Source organism: Mustela nivalis (genome assembly GCF_964662115.1).
Source record: "Mustela nivalis genome assembly, chromosome: 3".
Taxonomy (NCBI): domain Eukaryota; kingdom Metazoa; phylum Chordata; class Mammalia; order Carnivora; family Mustelidae; genus Mustela; species Mustela nivalis.
In genome coordinates, this window is record NC_139022.1 from 68,402,572 (window position 1) to 68,425,324 (window position 22,753).

Here is a 22,753-nt window from a genome sequence, read left to right on the forward strand (position 1 = left end):
TATTATTCAACCCAGTACAATGATGTAAGATTGGAACCCAAGATATAAAACAGATCTATATGAATACACACTGGCATAAACAAATAACGAAATAAAACAAATGGGAAAGAGGCAATCATTATTTGCAAAAGAATCTCAAATACTCATGTAGACACTCCTAAGAGCATATTTCCCCAACCTCCTTCACCACCATCATACCATACCCACACAAGCGTGTGGGTGATGTGATGGATTTAGTAACTCATCCAAAGAATGGAGTATGGAAACAGAAAGCATAATAGTTTGCAGAGGAGAAATCCTAGGAAACATGGCCTTACTCAAATGATCATGTTAACATCATCCCGATATATCATATGATAAGAAGTACATCATAATATATGATAAGGAAGGGAATTCACCCATGTGTTATTTTCTAAAACCCATAACCCCAGACTAAACATGAGAAAAATATCAGAGAAGACCACATCAAAGGACATTCTACAAAATACCTGACCAGTAATCCTCTAAACTGTTGAAAACATGAAAAAGAAAGGTGGAAAAAATGCCACAGATCAGAGAAAACTAAAGGAGGCAGGATGATTGAATGCAAGGTGGTATACTGAAATTCATCATGGAATAGGGAAAAAGAACATTAATATAAAAACTGCAACATGTAAATTAGTCTTGAGTTTAGATAAAAGCAACGTACCAGTGTTGACTTCTTAGTTTTTACGGATATGACATGGCAATGTAAGATGTTAACATTAGGGAAAACTTCATGGGATAGAGGGAAACTCTATATTCCCATTTCAATATTGCTGAAATCTAAAATTATTCCAAAATGAAAAGGTTTAGAAAAAGTACCCAGTATTTTTTAAAAAGAAGAAAAATCGAAACAGTTGTTTGATGTCTGAGACCCTAGAGAAAGCACTGGACAAGGAGTTAGTTTAAAGAAGATTTACAGTGTGTGTGTGCAAATGTGTTGTGCCTTCATTGCCTTCTTTAAGAGGATAGACAACAATTTATTTTAGAAGTCATTTCCTCAGATCTGATTTCTTTCTTATGTGATTCCATATTGAGGCTGACCTTGAGGTGGGAAGCAAAAAGCTGTTCTGATTACATGTAAGATTTGAGAACAACCTACAATTCTCATTATATAGTTATAAGAGTTAAAGAAATGGAAGCTGTCTTGTAGAACAGTTTAAAACAAACTGGTATTATATCAAAAATTCTCAACCCCACAGAATTTACCTCTACCCCTTCTTTGATTAACAATATTATGACATTCTATTTTCCATTTTAAATTCTAATCTCTTCAAATGAAGGATTCTTCCTGGCTTCTCCACGTCTTTCTCCAGAACATTATGTAATGTTTTACTTAATAGAAATATACAAATACTGGCTGTTGAACTTATGGCTATGACTCTCAAAATCTTTGAAAGTGTTCCCTGACAAGGTCTTTATTTTAATGTTAAACAAAATTTCCATTTTTCAGTTACCTGATATCTTTGAGTAATCTTTCATTTTTCTGGTTCTTAGGCATCCTAAAGAAGTAGGGTTGTGGTGAACTCTCAGATCAAATGACAGAGAAATGCATTTAGCATTAATAGGCAACTTTCCATGAAAAAGTATGAAGGAGGGCTTATTTTTTTAAATAAAATGTGCCTTAGCTCTTGAATTAAATTCCATTTGAAAAAACTAAAATTAGAACCTTCCTTTCAATCTGTTTCACCTCACCTTATTATAATTTACCTACTACCAAATTTTAAACTTCTGTATGTAAACACACTTGAATGTGTGTTAGAGACACTCATTTTATCTAGAGTACTTACGTTAGCTGTTGAAACTGTTTTCTAGAATACACTATCATCATAATTTAGGGAACAAGTTTGGCTTGTAGGAATGTAACAATTGTGAGAACTGTTATTAGTACTAATAAAGAAAAATTTGAGTATCAGTATATTCATGGCTGAAGTTTCAAAGTGTACTTTAATTATAACACTAATGCAAAGGCATTAACAGGTGTATGCTTAATTTAAAATGGGTATTTTTATAGATAGAGTGGCTAGAAAACATTGAAAGAGTTGTATTGATATGCCACTCTTCCCTCCCTCCCTTTCTTCTTACCTTCCTTCCCACCTTCCTTTCTTTTTTAGAGAGAGAGACAGCATGTGTGCAAGTGGAGGGAGGGAGAGAGAATCTGAGCAGGCTCCACACCCAGCATGGGGCTCCATCTCATCACCCTGAGATCATAAACTGAGCCGAAATTGAGACAGAAACTTAACTCAACCATCCAGGCTCCCCTACGCACTACTTTTATACTGTTTCGAGACAAAAAATATTTCTCCTCAAGATAAAGATACAGATTATTATGATACGTATCATTTGCAAGATATTTTGGACAGATCAGTAATAGAAATAAATAATAATTACCTTTAGGATATTTTAGTCTTGAGTAGTTGAAATTACCACCACAGTTTTGTCACCCACCATTTAGAATTTTAATCAACAGTGCTAAGACCCATGATAGAAACAATTAACCAAATTTATACTTGCCTTTCATTCTGATTGGTGATAGAACAAAAGATAATCATGCGAGAGAGGGGTAAAAGAACAAGGAAGTTTCCCAATCACACAGACCTCTGTGAAAGATAAGACAACCACGGATAGATCCTGGACAGAGGATCTGGTTTGGGAGACTGACAGAAGCAGGTGGAGAGGAAAGTATGACCATCAGGGAAATAAAGGGGGTACTGAAGATTAACAACAACAACAACAAAAACAAAAACAGAAGTAGAGAACAAATTGAACTAAGGACAATTCCAAAGAAATTACTGTCTTGAGCGATCAGTTTAAAATAACATCAGTAAAATTTTATTTAACCTTTAGTTTAAAGTCATTTCCTACCACAGAACCATTTTTTGCTGATCCCATGGGTTATCTCCTCAGACAGATTTAATGGAATTTTGTGTGAAATGTATGTACAACCCACAGACTTCTTTCCCTTTTTTTTTTTTTTTAAGATTTTATGTATTTATTTGAGAGAGAGAGAGAGAGAAAGAGATAGAGAATGAGAGAGAGAGAAAGCATGAGAGGAGAGGTGTGAGTTGGAGAAGCAGACTCCCTGCTGAGCTGGGAGCCTGATGTGGGGACTTGATCCTGGGATCAAGGATCATGACTCCAGGATCATGACTTGAGCAGAAGGCAGTCACTTAACCAACTGAGCCACCCAGGCGCCCCCTATAGACTTATTTCTAATGCTAGATTTCAGTGAGGATTAATGTTTGGTGTCCATCAGTAGTATCTGTAGCCATTTTAGGAAGAAAGACCCCATGTATGTGATTCTTTCTGTTTCTCCTTTTTTACCATTATATATCTCTTAAAATAACCAGTTCCTTTGGGTATATTATGATAGTTTTCAAATCTTCACTGAATCATTTGTCAGTAATCTTCTAGTTGTTAGGAGAGTTCAAAAAGGTATATAATTTAGTTAATCTCCATTAATTACTATAATTTCAATTGACTTTAAGAAAATGTGATAATTGAAAATTATACTGTGATGGAAAGAATCATCAAGAAGATTGGCTGAGGACTGGCATAATAAATAAGGCTTTGTTTAAATAACTGAAAATGGCCTAAATATCATTTATTAGATTTTAGCAACAAAATGGTATATTCACTAATCATCAGTTACACTCATCTCCCTATCATTGATTATTGATATTTTATAATTAACAAGTTAAAATTCCTTAAAACAATATCCAAACTGGAAAATACAATCTTTATAAAGATAATTTTATTAATTTTTATATGGTCTGATAGTTGATTTATAAATTGATTTCTGGACGATCTTCTCAAATAGGAATGAATAAAAATGTAAATTAATAGAAATATTTTTGAAATTCTTTTTTCCAGTTTTACTGATGTATAACTGATATATAGCACTGTATAAATTTAGTGAGGACAGCATAATGATTTGACTTACATATATTATGAAATGATTACCACAGTAAGTTTAGTTAACATTCATCATCTCATACAGATTAAAAAAAAAAAGAAAAAATATTTTTTACTTCTGATGATAACTCTTAGGATTTACTCTCTTAACAATTTTCAAATATACCATATAGCAGTGTTAACTACAGTCATCACATTCTACATTACCTCCCTAGTCTCTTTTATCTTTAAAACTAAAAGTTTGTACCTTTTAACCACCTTCATCCAAAATTCATGCATAATTTCCTTAAGGTCCATCTATGTTTCTGCAAATGGTTGAATGATATTTCACTGTATATGTATACACAACCTTTTTATCCACAGATGGATATATTTATCCATTTATCCACAGATGGATACATAGGTTGTGAAATTCTTAACAGTGTTTAAACAGTGAGTTTTCCTAGATCTAATTATTAATTTATTCAAACTTTTTTTAAAATTAAAAGTAAACTTAATCTTCTCTCTCCTAATGGTCGCCTAAACTCAAATCTGTTGTGTTTTCTTTCTCTCAAATTCTCTTTGAAGAGAAATGATAAATTTAAATGAATGACACCATGATACTCTGGGAAACAAGAAATGTGTATCATCAGTGAACCAAAATTTTATAAAAATTCTGGGAATTTTTATTGGAGAAATGAAAGATAAAATTTAACAGAAGTCATGAGAGATTCCCCAAGGTGTTATCAATAAACACAGAGGGCAGTGATAGGCCCAGGGCCAATCCTAGGTCTTATCTAGCGATCTGTTTTCCAAAGAGCTGGGGTAGTTGAACTCTCTACCTCTACAGGTGTAAACAGAGCTATGGTTTGGCAGCAAAGGCTTCTGCTTAGCAGCGAAAGGCCAAGAGTTGTTCTCAATATCAGGTGGGCATTTGAGTCATGTTACTAAGAAAATTCTCTTGTGAAGATGCTGCTGTCTGAGAGGGAAGTCGAGCAGACTTCCAGATACCTCTACACTGCCACGCAGACACAGAAAACAGTAGGTTTAAAGTGACAGTCAGAAAGCACTCCCTTTTGGGAAGGGAATATACTAGGCCTGGAGGAGGTTCCTGTAAGTTGCTTTTTTCCCAGGGGCACTTGAAAGAAACTTCCTGTCAAAACATTCCCCTGACTTTCCCTACTTACACAGAACCTTCAGTCAGCCTGATTCTCACTAAGGTGAGAGGGCTCCCGGGGAAGCAGTCCCAAACAAGAGAAAACAGAGTATGTGCCAGCTACCTTTACTATTCAATATAGTCCATCATTTATAAGTGTGAGTACACATCCAAAAATCTTGAGAAAGTTGAGGAAAACCTACCGACTAAAAGATGAATATGAACAAACAAAGCAAACTTACCCATTTGTCCTCAGGACTGTGGGAAGTGGTATAAGACTTTTCAGTAGAGAGTAGATTTGATATTATTTGAATTTCTGGATGATTATATTACTGCAAAGTGGAAAACTAATTTCAGGGGAGGTCAACTATAAGAAACCATTTAGGAAACTGTTTCAGTGATTCAGGGGAGAAAGAATGGTGACTGGGAAGGTATGGCAGAGAAACTCATGAATATAACAGAAGTTTGAGAGATAGACCTGGTGTTTAGAAGAGTAAGGGGGAGTCAGGAGTCAAGGAGATCCAAACTCACCCTGTCACCTTCATTATTTTCATTTTAGAGGTGAGTGGATATTCTTCTCCAATTCCCTGGGCCAACTTACTTATCAAGGGACATAATGGAGCCCCCCTGGTCCAATCTGCTTTCTGCTGAAGCTGTGAGTAATGCACTGATTCAAAGGTAGCCTAAATCTGCTAAATTCCCAAGTACCTGGTTTGGGCACTCAAGTCACCTTAATGTTCAATAAATCAGTGTATGTTAGTGTCTGGATATTTTATAGTTACCAGAGCCCTTCATAGATAAAGAGGATTAAAAATAATTTTAAAGTACAACATTAACATAAATCCAGGGAGAAAACCCGATTTTGTAATATAATAATATTGAGAAGGATTCGAGATTAATAATTTGTGCATATATTTCTATATTAATACACATAATATAAAATAAACATGTATCGTGTATATTTAAAATCTGTTCCTAATTGGTTTTATGTTTTATATGAGATCTAGTATGATGCTCCATAGTTTAAAAAGAATAAGATTCACTGTGAAATACTTTAGAATATTAGTATTGATAGCTGAGATTAATTCAGATTTTCATCAAATAGAGCTATTAGTTAGACATCTAATATGACAAATGCCATAATCCTAAATCTAGGCAATGGCAATCCATGAAAATGAGTCATACAGTGTTTTGTTTTGCTCTAGACCATCTTTTTGGGTAAAGTAGAAATGTCTGGCTTAAGGTACTTCATTTTGACTTGTATTTTCTAATGCTTCATGCACTGTGGGTATAAATGGACCTCAGTGACAATAATAGAGAAAGCTTTACTCTTTCTTGTCTCCATTTCAATCTGTTAAACACAGGACCCAGTCCTCTGAAATATTTTCTCAATTACATCTTGAAGTTACCAAAGGCTGTTTCTTGGATTCCAAAATAAAACTATGCACTCTAATAAATGCTTTGTATGATATAAAATTAAAACCCTATTTTTAATTTTAGTTCAGTTTTAGTTTAATTTTAGTTAAGTTTAATTTTAGTTAATCACATATGTTCAAATATCTTCGAATCCGTACCTAGAATAAAACTTGGTACCCCACGAATAAAAGAAAAAGGCACAGACCATAAAAGGGAGATAAATCTATGTTGTTTCAAGTGTTAAAGGATCCTTAGAAGTATACTGAGTTTCCTGGCACCCTAAAAGGCAGAAAATAAGCATTTGTATGTAGGTATCCCAACAATTGCTTTATAAAATCTGAAAGGGCAATTAATTTCAGTTTCAAGAAAGTAGTGACATTTTAATTTCTCTAAATATATTGAACTTCATTTCCACAATAAATTAATTCTAATATAGAGGAAGAGAAAATATTTTAAAATATTTTTAACTTTTAAAAAATATTTTAAGAGCGGGGCACCTGGGTGGCTCAGTTGGTTGAGCGACTGCCTTCGGCTCAGGTAGTGATCCCGGACTTCCAGGATCGAGTCCCGCATCGGGCTCCCAGCTCCTTGGGAGTCTGCTTCTCCCTCTGACTTTCTCCTCTCTCATGCTCTCTCTCACTCATTCTCCCTCAAATAAATAAATTTAAAAAAAAAAGATTAAAAAAATATTTTAAGAGAAAATACTTTAAGGTTACATTTGGTTCCATCTTATAGTATTTAATTAAAATAGGTTACATGTGCATAATGTTCCTGACTTTGTCTAACCATCCTTGTATCTAATAGTTCATTGGGTCTCCACCATCTTTTGAGGCACAGCTACAATCACCATCTCTTTTGACTCATGAGAGAACTGAGACCCAAAGAGATGAAGTGATTTTCCTAAGAACACAGAGCTAATGAATGCTAGCACCATGGCTGGAAAGCCAGTTCTTGATTTATGAACTAGTATTTCACTTAGAAATGAGCAAAAATGAATACTTGAATTACAAATAAAGAATACAAAACGTCACACAGTGTGATTTGAGGGACTTCAATATTTTCTCAACTGCCTTCCACAGAGCCTGAACACATCTCACAGTTCCAGTTAAGTCACTATCCTCAGAAAGTCCCGAGTTGAATGCAAATACCCAGGGTTTCTGATTTACCTCAAATCAATGTACATAATACCTTCTTTCCTGCCACACTTTTCCCACACACTAGTCCCTTGCAGCTGCTGAAATGGGAACCACAATGTAGACAAACAGGACTTTTTATAAATTCTATGGTGCAAGAAGTTGAAAATGAAAAAGATCCCTCAATCAAGAGCATTGTAGACAGAAAGATCTAGAGACAAAGTCTAGACTGGTATGATTTGCCCATGCGTTGGCTGCAAAATAAATCCTTACATATTATCTGAACATTTTTAGCTGTAGTTTTTTCTGTTGTATTACGGTCCTACAAATACATGATTTATTTTGGTAACAACTATTCTAACCACTCAACCTTTGGGAGTTTAAGGGATTAACAGTCATTCGCACTTTCCTGAAAGAGTGGGAATTAGTACTCTCAGACTGTTTTCTACCAACACAGCTGAGATCACCTATTCTTGGAGAGTGACATTTCCGGTCAGGAGAAGGGGCAGCCAGGAGGGGAACAGGGATATTCAATGTTAAATATAAGTTCAAGATTTTGTTTTATTTGTTTTCTCTGAATTTAGAAGGACAGCAACCATTTATAACATTATTTCTGTGGAAAATTCTCTGAGCGAATCCCTTCATAGAATGGATGTTTGCTTGTTACAGAAGATGTGCAGTATATTGGTATCATTTCATTACAGTCCGTGGCACTCAGAACCGTGGTCCAGGAAACTGTAACAATCGATGAGAATTAACAAAATATATAGAGAGGGCACTTTAGAAAAATCTTACATTCTTAGGGGCACTAAACTGTGGGCTCCTTAGGGCTTTGGAATGGGAACACAATCTAGAGAAATGTACTAGAATATACACTAGAATAATAAAAAGAGATGCAGAAGGCAATAGAACAAAAACTGACTCCTTCCCACCACTTACACAGGGCCAGCTTTGACAAAGAATAATTTTCATGACAAAACAGATGTAAGAGATCTCAGGCACTATTCCTAGCCTCCATTTTCAATTTTAATTTTATAAAGAAATTCAGGACACATGCTCAAATGAAAGTGCCTTCTTTATTTCAAGGCAACATGTGAACAAAGTGAGAAACTTCACAAACATCCTCACCCTATAAAAGAGCAGAACACAACTTTGCCTGTTTCGTTTTGAGATTCTGTGTGTGTGTGTGTGTGTGTGTGTGTGTTGAGGCTAGAACAAACCTCAATTTGTTCAACCATCACATGAAAAGAAAACATTAAAAGGACTCCCCTACATCTTTTAAATGAAATCTTATATCCCACACTTAGCCAATTCTCAATTATCCATAGTAAATTTAAATCTCTGTCTGACTTTGTCCTGTCACCCCGGCATATGCATACTAAGTTACTTATCTCGGTAGTCATGCATTTAATTCTAACCTAACTACCACCCAGACATTTTAAAACAAGATTAATTTTCTTTCAGAAAGTAGTTATTTTAGAGATAACTACATGAGTTATATCTCGGTTGTTAGAGTCGTTTCTGTGTACACACACACAACAGTTTACTACATTTAAGCAAGCTCAGTGGAAAACTTTTTTAACGTTTGAGGGTCATGGCTGCAATAAATCTAATTATCCTGTGAAGAGTAGACAAAAGAATAAGACTATTATTTCAAGGGTCTTATTTTTAAGCCCAAGTAAAATTTCAACTGGATATACATCATTTGGTTACTTCCAAAGGTGACTGTCTACCATCATTTGTTGGGAGATACATGGTATGTATAAAATCTAGAAGTCCTGAGGACGCTATCTCTCATAATATTCAAGGTGCTGTAAGTGCACTTTCTACTAGAATATTTCTTAGCTTCTCAGCTGCTGGGGTGGAGAGCCTAGGTGTCCAAAATTACAACTGACACTAGAGACACAATGTCAGAGATTCTCTCTGCACTTTACTGTTTCATTTAAAAACTGGTGTATTATATTTCTGCTATTAACGCCTTTCTAAGGATTCAGTATCACTCTTTTGCAAGGCACATTCACATCCTTCAATGAAAGTTACTATTATCAGAGCAATGTGCTCTTACTATTTATTTATTACAGCAGCCCTCATGACTGCTTACCAGGCAAGCACTAGAAATATCTAACTCATTACCACTACATAAAATAGCATGGGGTATTTACAGAATGAAAGAGATCAGAGCATAACAAATTCTAAAGTTGCTCGTGTCCCTGTTTCTAAAGAAAAGGAATGAATGCTTTTCGACAAGCACTGGTAACTCACACTATCAAAGGGCATACAGTAGACTTTTCGTGGAAGTACTGCCCAGACACAATCTTGATGGACATACCTACTTGCCATGCCCACCCAGACTCTTTTTCACAGTATGGTCCTAATACCCGGGCACGCTCTCGGGCCAGCCGATGAAAGAAAACAGACCCAGATGGAGTCTGAAACTGAAAATGCCTATTGACTTATTCAGCTGGAAGTTAATCCCAGTTGCTATTTCAATCTATTGCTTTAAGTGTCCGCAGACATGCTGCATTCCTTACAGTAGTTGAGAGGACAGACGTTTGGGTCAAAATATTCTTGCCCACTCTGTACCTAATGTAGGCTTTACAATGTTTACAAACAGCTGCTGCAACCACCCAATGATCCAGAGAAAAATGTGACATATTCAAGGGTCTGACAGTTAAAACCAAGCATTTGTTCAGATAGCACCTTGTGGCTGGAGGTAATAAGACCCTTGATGATAACGGTATTTGTCACATCCAGAGCAGCTGTATTCATGAAAGTGGAAGTGACCACCCTCTTCCACACCCAGCAACTACTTTGACCCCAGGTCTGTATTATGGCTGCCTTGGCAACAGCGCAGCAGTAACAACTGCAACCATGGCGGCAATGTCAATCCTGAGACATTTTTGGATAAAACAGGAGTCTTGACTTTCAATGTAGAAAGGCAGAAAGAAACCCTGTAAAAGAAACTGCGAGGGTGATATCCACAGCACAGATAGATGGAGTATACTGTGACTTTTCTATACTGAGACTCTAGGATCTATATTGTAATAATTAAGTTTTGAAAGGCCAACAATTTTCTAGTGGCTGTTCTTGTGTGGGGAAAAAACATGTCAGGAAAAAGGATCCTGGCAAGTAGGAGACTATTTTTTTTTTTTTGGTCTGAAACAAAACTGTAAGACATAAGCTATTCATTAATTTTGACCATGTTAAACAACGTGGGTTTCCACATAATCGGTATGATGAGAAGAATTGCAAACAATGAAAACAGATGAAATTGACCACTCGGCCTTCCCACTGGTGAGTCTACCTGTGATTGGCCACTGGCATCTCTTCTTCTGGTCACATGGTCAAACTGCATTTCCCTGTCCTCATGACATGAAACCCATTTATATCCTCATGACTTGCTGTGGTTAATGAAATGTGAGAAGTGACAGGTGTCACCTCAAGTTGGAATCTTAAAAGAAAAGTTCAATTTGCCATTCCCTTCTCCTGTCAGGACAATCAGTAACTTTCCAGATGATAGAAATATCATCTTCCCGGTGTGAGAAGGTATAGAACAGAGTTCCCAGGTGTCCTGGGATGAGCAAGAAGCTCATGTATGCTGTGCTAATCTACAGCAGTTTTAGAGTTGCTATCTCAGTACAAGTCCATTCTGGTTACACTCACAGTATAAGTTGCAGAAATTTAAAGAATACCATTCTTTGTTGAAATACATTGGACACACAATACTGTGTGAATGTAAGTTTAAATAAACACACAAATATACATGTGAAAAAATTTTAAAAGAACATCATTCTTTATCCTTTCAAAGAATCAGAAGCTATAATGAAGATAATGCTCCAACTGTTTTCATTAGAATAAGACTCTTTCTGCTCTGGCTAGAAATAAAGTGCAGGATCATGAATTTATAGTCAAAGTATGCTCTTTAGACAGAAACTCAAATGCACACTAGGACCGATCCAGATGAACTGTTTCACTGCCTGAAATAACCAGAAATAATTTCTTTAATGTGTTGTCTTATAAATCAAACCAAAATTTTAATGAAATAGTATGAATTTTCAGCCAGACCCCATTCGTTTTCCTTTTTATTAGCCTTTTCCTTTCATATAGTAAACTTCACACCCTATCTTGTTCCCCCTAGAGCCTTTTTCTCTCTCCTTTACTTATATGGTATCCTCCTGTCTGACAATAAGAGAAAGTGATTATTACCATTTTATATAACAGATTCTGGCAAAGTATTTGTGCTTCTGTTTTCACAGTAATTTAAACTTTTTCTGCTGTTCATGGAAAACAAAGTTAGATGTTGGTATTATGGAATCTTTGCTAGGATTATCAGTTCCATTAGGGATTTCTAGACTCCAAAAAATATTTGGGCCCTTTGTAATATGGGTAAAATAGAACACATAGAACTCTTAAGCAGTCCCACTGTATTTCTCTGTTTACTTGTGAGATTATTCCAGAACAACAGCTTGAGTGGTATTTCTGTGAGCACAATTAAATGCATAAAATCAAGGACTATGTGTGTACATACGTGCTCATGGAAAGGAAAAAGAAAAAAGACAATGTAATCAGTTAAAAACAAACATTTATAAATTTTTAAATTATGACAAGTGACAGCATTATATTTGCTCATACATTTCTCCAGAATTACTACATTTAAACTCCACACTTATGGACTAACTTGGCAGAAGGCCATGAGGACTTCCAAAAAATCTAAATAGTAATAAAGTGTATTATTTATATTACTGATCGGAACTAAATTCTTTTTCTTAGGTCACAGAATATTTTTCTTAGGTTTTGATGCATTAATTAATTAATTAAAAGTTAATGAAGCATTATGGTATGGTATTTTTTTCAGAAAGATTTTTTTTGCCTTTGCAAAATAGCAGTTTTTCTGAAACACAGTAGTTTTGCACAAGGTCTACTAGTTGTTAGTTCCATCTACAGTATATGCACCAATAGAGAGTCAGCAGGTTTATAAAATTTATTTGACTGACAATAACACAACTCTAAGTATTATTTGAATGGATCACATTCCATATTCGTATTCTCTGAATTATGGATTGGGATTGTATATACATGCACTAAGGAGAATTTGGTAGCAAAGTAACAATTCTGATAATTTTTTAGTGCACTCATAACTCATGCTAATTGTGGCTTTCATCAGGGGATTTTTAAAAGAAAACTCCCCTACCAGAGATACCCACATACATCTTTTAAATATGAAAATCCACTTTGCATTGATCACAGTCTTTATTAAGAAGACTGTTGACTTCAATATGATAAACATCGCAAAGAATGTCTCATTGTTCCAGAAAATTTCTTGAGCAATCACTTCTCTGGTGATCAAGCTGATCACATGCCGTTAGACAGTACAGGGTGAGGTAGGCCGGAGTGGGGGACTTCACATTTTCTAAGTACCCACTATGGGCCCAAACCTCTTTTGGGCACTTTACATATATTATCATGTTTAGTATTCATAATCAGTCCATGATGAAGCAATTATTATCTCCTGATTACAGAGGAGGAGGCTGAGGCTCAGGGAGGTACGTAATTTGACAGGGGCCACATACCTCGTAAGAAATGGAGTAAGAATTTATAATTTAGGTCTTTTGATTTTAATGTCTGTATTATTCCATTATGTTACGTTGCTTCCCAGAGAGTGCAATTGCTGCTTCTCTAATTTAGGGCTTATTTTCAAATGCACTGTCTATAAGTACTTGGCCAATTATTTTCCTATGAAATCAATTTAAAAAAGAAAGAAGATATATGGTTCAAATTTTTCATTATTGATATTCATCAAGAATTTGACACATCACCACCAACAAAAAGAATTTGACAGAACAAACTGGAAAGAATTATTGAAGAAAACTTCATTAACAGGACGAAAAAAGTACAAGATATGCCTTAGAGCTGTAGCTTACGTCCTATTTAGGAAGGGTTGGCCTGACCCTGTTTCTACTCTGTGGTCTCTCTTTCCAATCTCTTTCCTCCCTTTCTTTTCTTTCTTTTTTTTTTCTTTTTCCTTTTATTTTCTTTCCTTTCTTTGGAGAGGGGCTGGTTTAGTATATTAGAGATGAAGCAGTTCCTTGATTTCTACCCATTTATCCCAGATTTGGAAAACTCTTGAGTTTCCAATTTACTTTCTCACTGCCAATTGAAATGAAAATGTAAGTAGATGGGCATTTTACCTAGTATCCATACAAAATTCTGTTGCTTTGATCCGGCTTCCTTCCCAGATCAGATTCTGGACATTTCACTAATTCTAGCTTTATGTTATACAGAGGGTGCTGTGCTTTTTATTTTCAAATACATAAAATCTTTTGGTATCTTTCCACTTATGTTTATAACTCTGACTTTGATTTTGGCATTCATATTTTCTAAATTTTAAAATAAGATCTTTCTGCAATATTTTGTTCCTCACTAAGATTTGTGGCAAAATTCTAATTAACAGATCGAACAACAAAAGAACCCACTAAACATCCCCTAGATTTTTTTTTTTTTTTGAAAGGGGAAAACATTCTATAAAAAACACTGACTGTTTTAAGACACACACTGATGAACACCTAGTGCTTAAAGAAATTCATCATCACCTAAATTCAGTTCCTTCTTGCCCCACTTCATTGCCTCTATGCCCTCCACACACAAACTAAAGTCCTCATAAAACTAGTTTTAATGGTATCTATACTACTGTACACATTTTTCAAAGAGGGGTTTCTAAAACTGGAAAACTTGGTTTGAGTTTCAAATAGATGAGATAATAGTTTCTCTGATGTCTGAATTTCATTTTGTGGCATCAAACTAGACGACTCACTGTGTTTGTGCCATCCTAATTTAAGGATCATTTAAAAAATATTCCATTCTTTCTAGAAATTATAAAAATATAATTTGCTGAACATTTTTTATCATAGACTTTTTAAAGAAATGGTTTTTTTTTCATAATATTAACTAGTAATAACTGGAATCAAGCCAGAAACAACACACTAAGGAATAATTTATGATAGACTATACTTGAGCAAAGTTTTTTCTTTTAACATAAAATATATAACAGGTAGTATTCAGCCATTTTGTACTGTAAACTCTAGAAGACATTACTTTGAGGTATACTTAGTGTAGGTATAAGCACATATATTATAGGGGCAAGAATTTAAAAAAAAAAACACTTGCTTATACATTATTAAGTTTTGGGGAGAAAGGGAGAGCCTAACAATTTTTCCATAAGCAAGGTTTAGGCCATAAAGAAGATAGAAATATCTTATTTTCTATTCAGTTAACAGGTTTTAGCAGTTTTCTGAATACTTATGAGTAGCTCAGAAATTCATATAAGTTCATGTAATTCACACAGCATCTGTTGTGAAAAAATAAAGTGATAATTTACATCCAATTAAAATATTTTTCATTAGATAAAATGCTTTAATAAACTAACAAACATATAAGAAAATAGTATTCGTTGGAAATAAAACAACTTAATTTTCTATAGAGCATGAAAAGAATCCAAGATTGGTCAACTAAAAAAAGAATTAAGAGTCTAAGTCTTTTATGTAAAAATCTAATCCACTGAATACCTTTTTAAAAACTGTGTGTCCTTAACGTCCTACAATTTATGTAAGTTATTTGAAAGCATATCTGCTTACTGGGTGTATTCTTATTGAACTACTAAAAAATATATATCTACCAACCCCTTCATAGCTACCATACAAGTAGAAATTTCAGGAGTACTTCTTAAACATACTCACCTTTCTTCTTTTAAATGTTTGCCAATTATACTACCTGACAATATATGCAGCCATGGCTTAAAAGGAAGTTACAGGTTTTTTTTTTTTTTTAATTAATTTCTCTTTTCTGATATAAAGATTCTTTACCTTTAAAAATAAGCTTATATCCAATTTGGCAGGCAATTATGCAAATGTATTCTGTTAGGGCAGATTCCAATGGTAAAACAGAAAATAAACTTAAGAAAAATGGGGGAGTCAAGCAAAGAGAAAGTTGGTGGGTCTTGCTTTTTTTTTTTTTTTTTTTTTTTTTTTTACTTTAAATATTTTTAGGCCTCTTTACCACTGCTGTTGGGTCATTTCTCTTAGCTATACTAAAGAGCCTTTGTCAGTCTGGAGGAGGCAGCCATGTGTCCACGAATGCTTATTTAGTACGCTGAGGACAGATGGCCTAGAATTGCTGAAGAAGACCTTAAGATATATTTAAAAGAGGAAAGGGAAAGAAACAATAAGGGAGGAAATAAATTAGAGAAGAGGCAAATGTGTAGCCAGGAAAAGTACCCGAATACACACACACACACACACACACAGACACATGCACATGCACACAAATGAAGGCAAAGTATAAAGTGGTAAGTAGGACCTGATTTTTTATAGATTTGCTTTTTCTGTAGAAACTTTAATTTTCATTATTGTTGATTTGTTGTCTTTTTAGGAGAAACCTGACAATCATAGTTACTGCTGGTTTGGGCTTAGTCTGTTTTAGTTGCTATATAACTGCACTTTTGCTTCTTATAGCATCCAAACTTGAAATATAAATTTTGATTCAGAAAAGCTCAAGGGATTTACTTAAATCAAGCTGAATTAAATTGAAATCCCCAACACCCTAAGAGTCAAGGCTTTAACACAATTTGTTTGAGTCTATCGTAATTAATTTATCCTGCTCAGCATTTTATTTCTTTTTTGTGTGTTATTTTAAGAAAATGTACACATGACTGCCCAATCCAAACCTCCTGATGGGTTGTTTCATGTGTACTGGGAATGGGAGAGGAAGTAGGGACGGAGAACGGAGGGGCACCGAGACATCAGTGGGTAACACTATTCTTGTTTTTGTTTTTTGTTTTTTGTTTTTTTCCCCAAATAAACTGTGTGAGATGTGGTGAGATGATTAAAAACTGACATTAGTGGATTTTTACTGTGTATTTTTTTCTTTCCCACTTATCGAATTAACATTTTCCCATTTTCTTCAGATTTATTCTATTTCAACCATGTTCTGATGATGCCAGGTAACAGAGGGCTGTTGCTTCAATTGCCAGGTTTTCTAATGCTCATAAAACAAATATTAGATTCCAAATTTCTTATTGCCTTCTGAGTTGTCATGGTTATCAAATGACACCTTCTCTAAATTCTCTCTCATTTTAACTCTTTTTCATGCTTTGTATAAACAGGCTGCTTGAAAATCAAGGGGGAAAAAAAAAACATCAAGTTTGGGTGCTATAAGAAGCAAGAAACACAGAAGGAAAGAAATATTTTGTTAACCACAAATTGAAAGTGGAAAGATTTTATCCAGAAGCATTAAATGTCATTAAACATAAGAAGTCTAAAAAATACCTGCTTTATATAATGGTTCTCTGAACAAGCTCTCGGCAACTTGCAGCCTGCTAAGTGAGTGACTCTTGCATTGTGGTTAGAGTTGTTTTTTTTTTTTTTTTTGCAACGTCCACCCCCCCCACACCCCCACCCACCAATCACCACCACCAGTGAAATGGGCATCAAGGATGCTGGATCTTTCTAAAGTAAATATAAGGGGTATTTTTTTGGATACAAGCACCTTTAAAAATAGAAAGGAAGAGGATTCATAAACAGAGCCTTTGAAAATGTACAATACTTCTGTCTTATAAAAACATCTGTTGCTCAGATGAGTATTTGGAACACTGAGTGCTGCAGATTACCCCTCAGAAGGTGTGTTGGGAAGTGTCTCTGTGGACTTGGCCCCAGGGGAGGTCAACCCGACTCTCGGCCTGTTGGCTCAGCAATTTACCCGTGGTCAGCTCGTCTTGCCATAATCATACGCTGGCGCCCCGAGCCTGTTTCTTAACTGTACTCTGTACCTTCTAATGAAAGCATCCCAAAATATCTCCAACCGCCCAAATTCTGGGGCAGCCATGACCTCAGATGGGACTGCAGGACACACTGCATTTGCTCAGACAGAGTCGTTGATAAAAATCTCCCTGTTTTGATGACGGAAATTCTCTCCCTCTCTAGTTCTTGTAACTTCATAACTCACGGTTACTTGCATGAATTCCAGAATCTTTGACACAGAGCTGATTAGGAAGCTCTAACCCAATGCACAACACCACAATCTCATGTAACTTGGAGCTTTTATAGTTAAGGAAAGAAAAAATAGGGGGAAAGGTCATTATAAAATAACTTTCTGTGCTTAAAGCAATAAATGCAACAGCAAAAAAAAAGTCACATGTGCAAATCAAAAGAGATAATTCATTTGCAAGTTATCTGAAAACTGTAGCTTATCTCCTGTACAAATGGGACAGGAGTTCTTGGTGGGGCTACGTGGAAGTGGCTGTGGATAAATGTATGTGATCTCAGACTTTACTACAACCCTTTAGGGAAGATTTCAGCTTTGAAGATAATAAAACAAAAGGAGGAGAGGCTAGTTTTCTTGAAAAGTTCAAATGGAAAAGCAAGCAAATAAACAAGAACTCTATTTAAATTCAACAGGTGTCCTTAGGGCACCTTTCTCTTGCCACACCTTTGTGTTATCAAGTAAGGTAACTCAGTGTCTTGTTCAATGTGGCTTGAACAGGAAAACACACACACACACACACACACACACAAACACACACACTTAACAACCGGTTAAGGAAATAAGCAAAAGATAAAACTTAGATAAAAAAAAACCCAGAGAGATCTCTATTGTTATTTTGCCATGTTTTATATGCATTTTGAAAGCTTTGAAGCCTCTTCAAAATAATGCTCATAGATATCCAGCACAATTCACACAACTTGATTCTTAAAAGTGCCTTTTGTACTTGGATAATATCGGTTAGAGCACGTATTTGAACAAGCCTCCCAGATTTAATGCTTTTATTTAAGGGAAAAAATTTACTTATAAAAAATGGGTAATACAAAACATACCGACATGATTTTGTTAAAAATACAAAGCATTATCGTTTATATGATAGTGACTTTCTCCCACAAGTATGCTTTGTAAACGTGATTGAATGAGAAGGAAAAGAAATCTTTTATTATCTCAGTTCTCAAAAGCTTTACTGTGTAAGCTACACTTGCTCCTAAGTATAGCAGAATTACACCACGTCAGGATGTTGTGGAGCAAACAACTAACAAGGCACTAATAAGGATCCTTGCATGCATTTAAGTACAGGTTGACAAAAATAATTCCTCTATTATTTATTTAAAAATATAAGCCGAAGGCCCAAATTCTGATGTAGTGTTTCTATTACTAGCCCGTTTCCTTCTAAGATTCACATATTTCAAATCTATGCACTTCACTTTGTTGTGAGTCAATAGTGTCTTCTAAATGTATGCAAACATATTTATATATAGTAGTCAAATATACGTGAAAAAATGCAGATTATGTATATTTAGTTCATTGTATATGGCTTTATATATATGATAATAATTATAGTGCAGTTCTTACAACTAGGAAAAAAAAAAAGCACAAATTCACTGTAGCCTAGGAACTTCATGGGTCTTTGGCTACTTTTATTTTTCTCTCTCCACTGTGGTGGGACAAATCTGCCGGGATCACGAGCCGGGTTGAAAACAAGTGCAGGTCAATTGTACCTTGCTAATTTTTCATACGCTTTTTTCTTTAACTGCAGAGCTTTCTTTTTTCTCTTTTTCTTTCCAGAATCACTTAAAAAAATTTTTTTTTGCAATCTATTTTTTCCCCTAGAAAGTAACCCCTTGTGTCCTACCTTAGGCTCCTCACTGAATGATCTCTTTTTCTTCTAATTATATTTCTTCACCTTGGGAGGGACTCACACTGCTTCAGGATAAGCAACCCAGAAGAGCCTAAGGTCAGGTGTGCCCTAGAATCTAACTCTAGAAATTACAATCATGGAATAAGAGCAAGAGAGGGAAAGAAGAGGCAGAATAGGGAATTTCTAATGATATTGAGGCTTATTCTGAGGAATAATTAACCGAACAGCCTCCTATGTTACATCACTTGCTTGAAATCTCAGAGGACAGACTGAAGAATTTAGGAAGCTGATCTGAATCGGTTTCCTATAGCCATGAGCTTAACAAATTAGTTGTATCAGTGATCAAGTCTCCAAGTTTTATTTCCCAAGTATTTACTGCTCCAGGGTCCAAAAAAATACAATTTTATTCACAAACCAGCAGAACACAGAGAAGAACACGGGTATCTTACACATGAAGGATACTCAAATTTAAATCATCCAAAGAGGAGGAAATGGACTTAATTTGATATGAGGCTTTCATTCCTCTTAAAAATGGGATTCAATGAAGGAATTAATGGGGGTCAGCAAGACAGAAGGTTTCTAAGATAATTCTTGAAGTAAATGGGGGAAGTGCGGGGACATTTGTGAAATGCAAACTCTTCAGGTAGAGGAATTGTAGGTAGAAAAGGGAAGAACATTGGGAGAGCTTTTAAACCAGATTTTCAGCTGGGCTTTTGTTTAACACATATGCAAATGTGTGCACTGCTTCATTTGAATATTTATTTACTGCATTTGTGAAGGAAATTGGGGGATTATAGCCTCTTCCCAGCTGTGTTTTAGTTAATGACTGGTCAGCCTATTAGCCTGCTCCACTAAACGGATTCTCTGCACAAGCAACACCTTTTTTACCCTGCCTAGAAATTCTTCACATAAACAACCGTGGGGAAAACAGTAAACCAAATCCAGGGAGCTTTACACCAAAAATGAAAATATCCCCCCAGAATCATTAGAAATAAGTAAGAAAGTTATTTGACAATGATGACTTTTGCATTTTTATAATAAACAAAGCAAACATTTGCTATCAAGTGTTGTAGGGGAAAGGGGAGTCAGCTCATCGAAATTTCTCTTTACTGAGAATGAATTCAGGTTACTGTTTTAAATGGTCTTTCTTTTCTTTCTCTAGTACTTGCTCACTCATTGTCCCCTATGAGCATAAACACACACATCAATGAAAATGTCATGAATTACTTGGGCAATTATTAATATTTGACAAATTCACTGGAATCTGAATTTCATAATTTCCCTCATCTCCTCACTGCCAAAAAAACACAGAAGGAGAAAGAGTAAATAACATTTCTCTAGCAACCAAACTCAGTGTACTGTCATTGCTCAAACCAACTTATTGAGAGGGATCAGTACCAGTTATGAGATTAAAGACTTACATCAAGACAAGCTCATTTCGAAGGATTAATGGTGAGCAAATCTTTCGGTCAAAAAGCTCTAATATAACATGTGTAGCAGTCTATAATTTATTGATTGTTATTAGGAAAAGCAGGATCTATTTTCTGTTAAGTTTAAATGTCTCAACCAATAGGAAAAAATTTACCTTATTTCTAAAATGTCTGTCTTCTTTATATCATTTCAGATTTTATTTACTATAGATCCACCCATACAGGTGAGAACACTCACTAATTTTAATATACAGTCAGAATTAATCCATGGAAATGCAAGAGCCAGATTCTTACCATCAAAATTCTGAATTTTTCTGTCTGGATCTAAGAAAAGCCTGAACTTTAATTTTATTAGCAGGATGACCTTTCTAGAATATTTATAAAATAGTTATTTATCAGAAGTATTAATACTGAAGAGAATTTTTTTTTAATTTTTAAAATTTTTTTTTTTGTCAACAGCTTGTTTGTGCTTATGTGCCAAGTATTACAGCAAATAAAGAGACAACAATGGAGAACCTAAGAGCCACACAGACATGAAGAATGTTCCTGGAGCAACATTACCATTTTTCATAGTTGGAAAAACTGAGTATCCTACAGTAGACCGAGAATTTAAATATTTATAGAACAAAAGCTGATAATAAAGGAAGACATGCTGTCAGACCTCAAGATATACAGAGAAGTAACAGTTACGTTGACAAAAGAATATTACAAGAATAAATATTTTACCTAAGAAAACACCTTTAGCTACTTCACTGCTAAGATACTATCAGCGCTGCCCATTATACTTAAAACCACTCCGAAGAGCAGAAAGAAGTTTCGGTTACACATTTCACGCCATCCTTCTACATCAGAAATGAATGGTGTGCACTTCTCAATGGCATCGTTTTCCCCTTCCCACATGAGTTTCAAAACCATCTCATAAGCCTGTCAGGCATATTTCTTGTTCATTCCTTCTGTGGGGCAGAGGCAGACAGATTGCTGGATCAGATAGTGCAATACGCTGTATACTGCATTTGAAATGTGCCTTTTTTTAAAGCAGCAGATTTATTGATTTTCTTAAGTAGAAAATATGCACCCGGACATTAGACAAACACAGACTAAACACAGACTGAGGAAAAGCTGATAATTTGATTAAACTGACTGAGCTTTTGTTGTCTGTGTTTGGGGAATTTCCAATAATGCACAAGTGCCAAGCGCCCCTCTTCTACTGAATTTAACAAATGTAATCCCTAAGCACAATGAATGTTACAATTATACTGTATTTGGAGAATTGTTTTTCCTCAGAAAAATATTTTGATGAGCCTATATATTGCTTAGGTTGAAAGGAAGGGTGGGGTGAAAATCTTGCCTTGCTCAAGATACAGGACTTTATTCAGAAAGGGGTCTAAGTATTAGCTAGGCAAAAAGCATTCATTCAGTGGAAATATTTTCTTTCTTTCTATCTACATACCTATCAAGATTACAGAGATATAATTGATTAAATGTAATTTCCTCAATTTTAGGGTCAAATTGAGTTCAATATTTAAGGTTTATAATGCTTCACAGTGTCATTTCACATGTCGTAGGGAACAGTTTAGTTGTCTCAAGACGTCAAAAAGCTCTGGTTATTTAATTTACTCTTATGGATGCCTGCAATGAAATTAGTGGCAGAAAGGGTGTGTGTGTGTGTGTGTGTGTGTGTGAACAGGGATAAGGGAATCATAGCTAAAATTATGTGAGGATTACTGAGTTTTATGAATCAACTGAGTGAGCCCTTGTGAAGATCAACTATAAACACCTCTGAGCTGTCCCTGTATATATTTTTTTTTTTTAAATCATTTAGACTATGGCATTGAGAACAAAATCTAATTCCCTTATATTCTGCAAGGACTGTACCACAAAAATTTCTAGCCGCTTAACCACAAAGACTTTCACCTTTATTATTATCTATGCCTCTGCTTACTAGATTTTTAATCATTCATAGTGTTCCTCACCTTTTATTTACCATTCTTTTGCAATGTTATTTTGTTCCTTCTTTTCCACTGGCTCA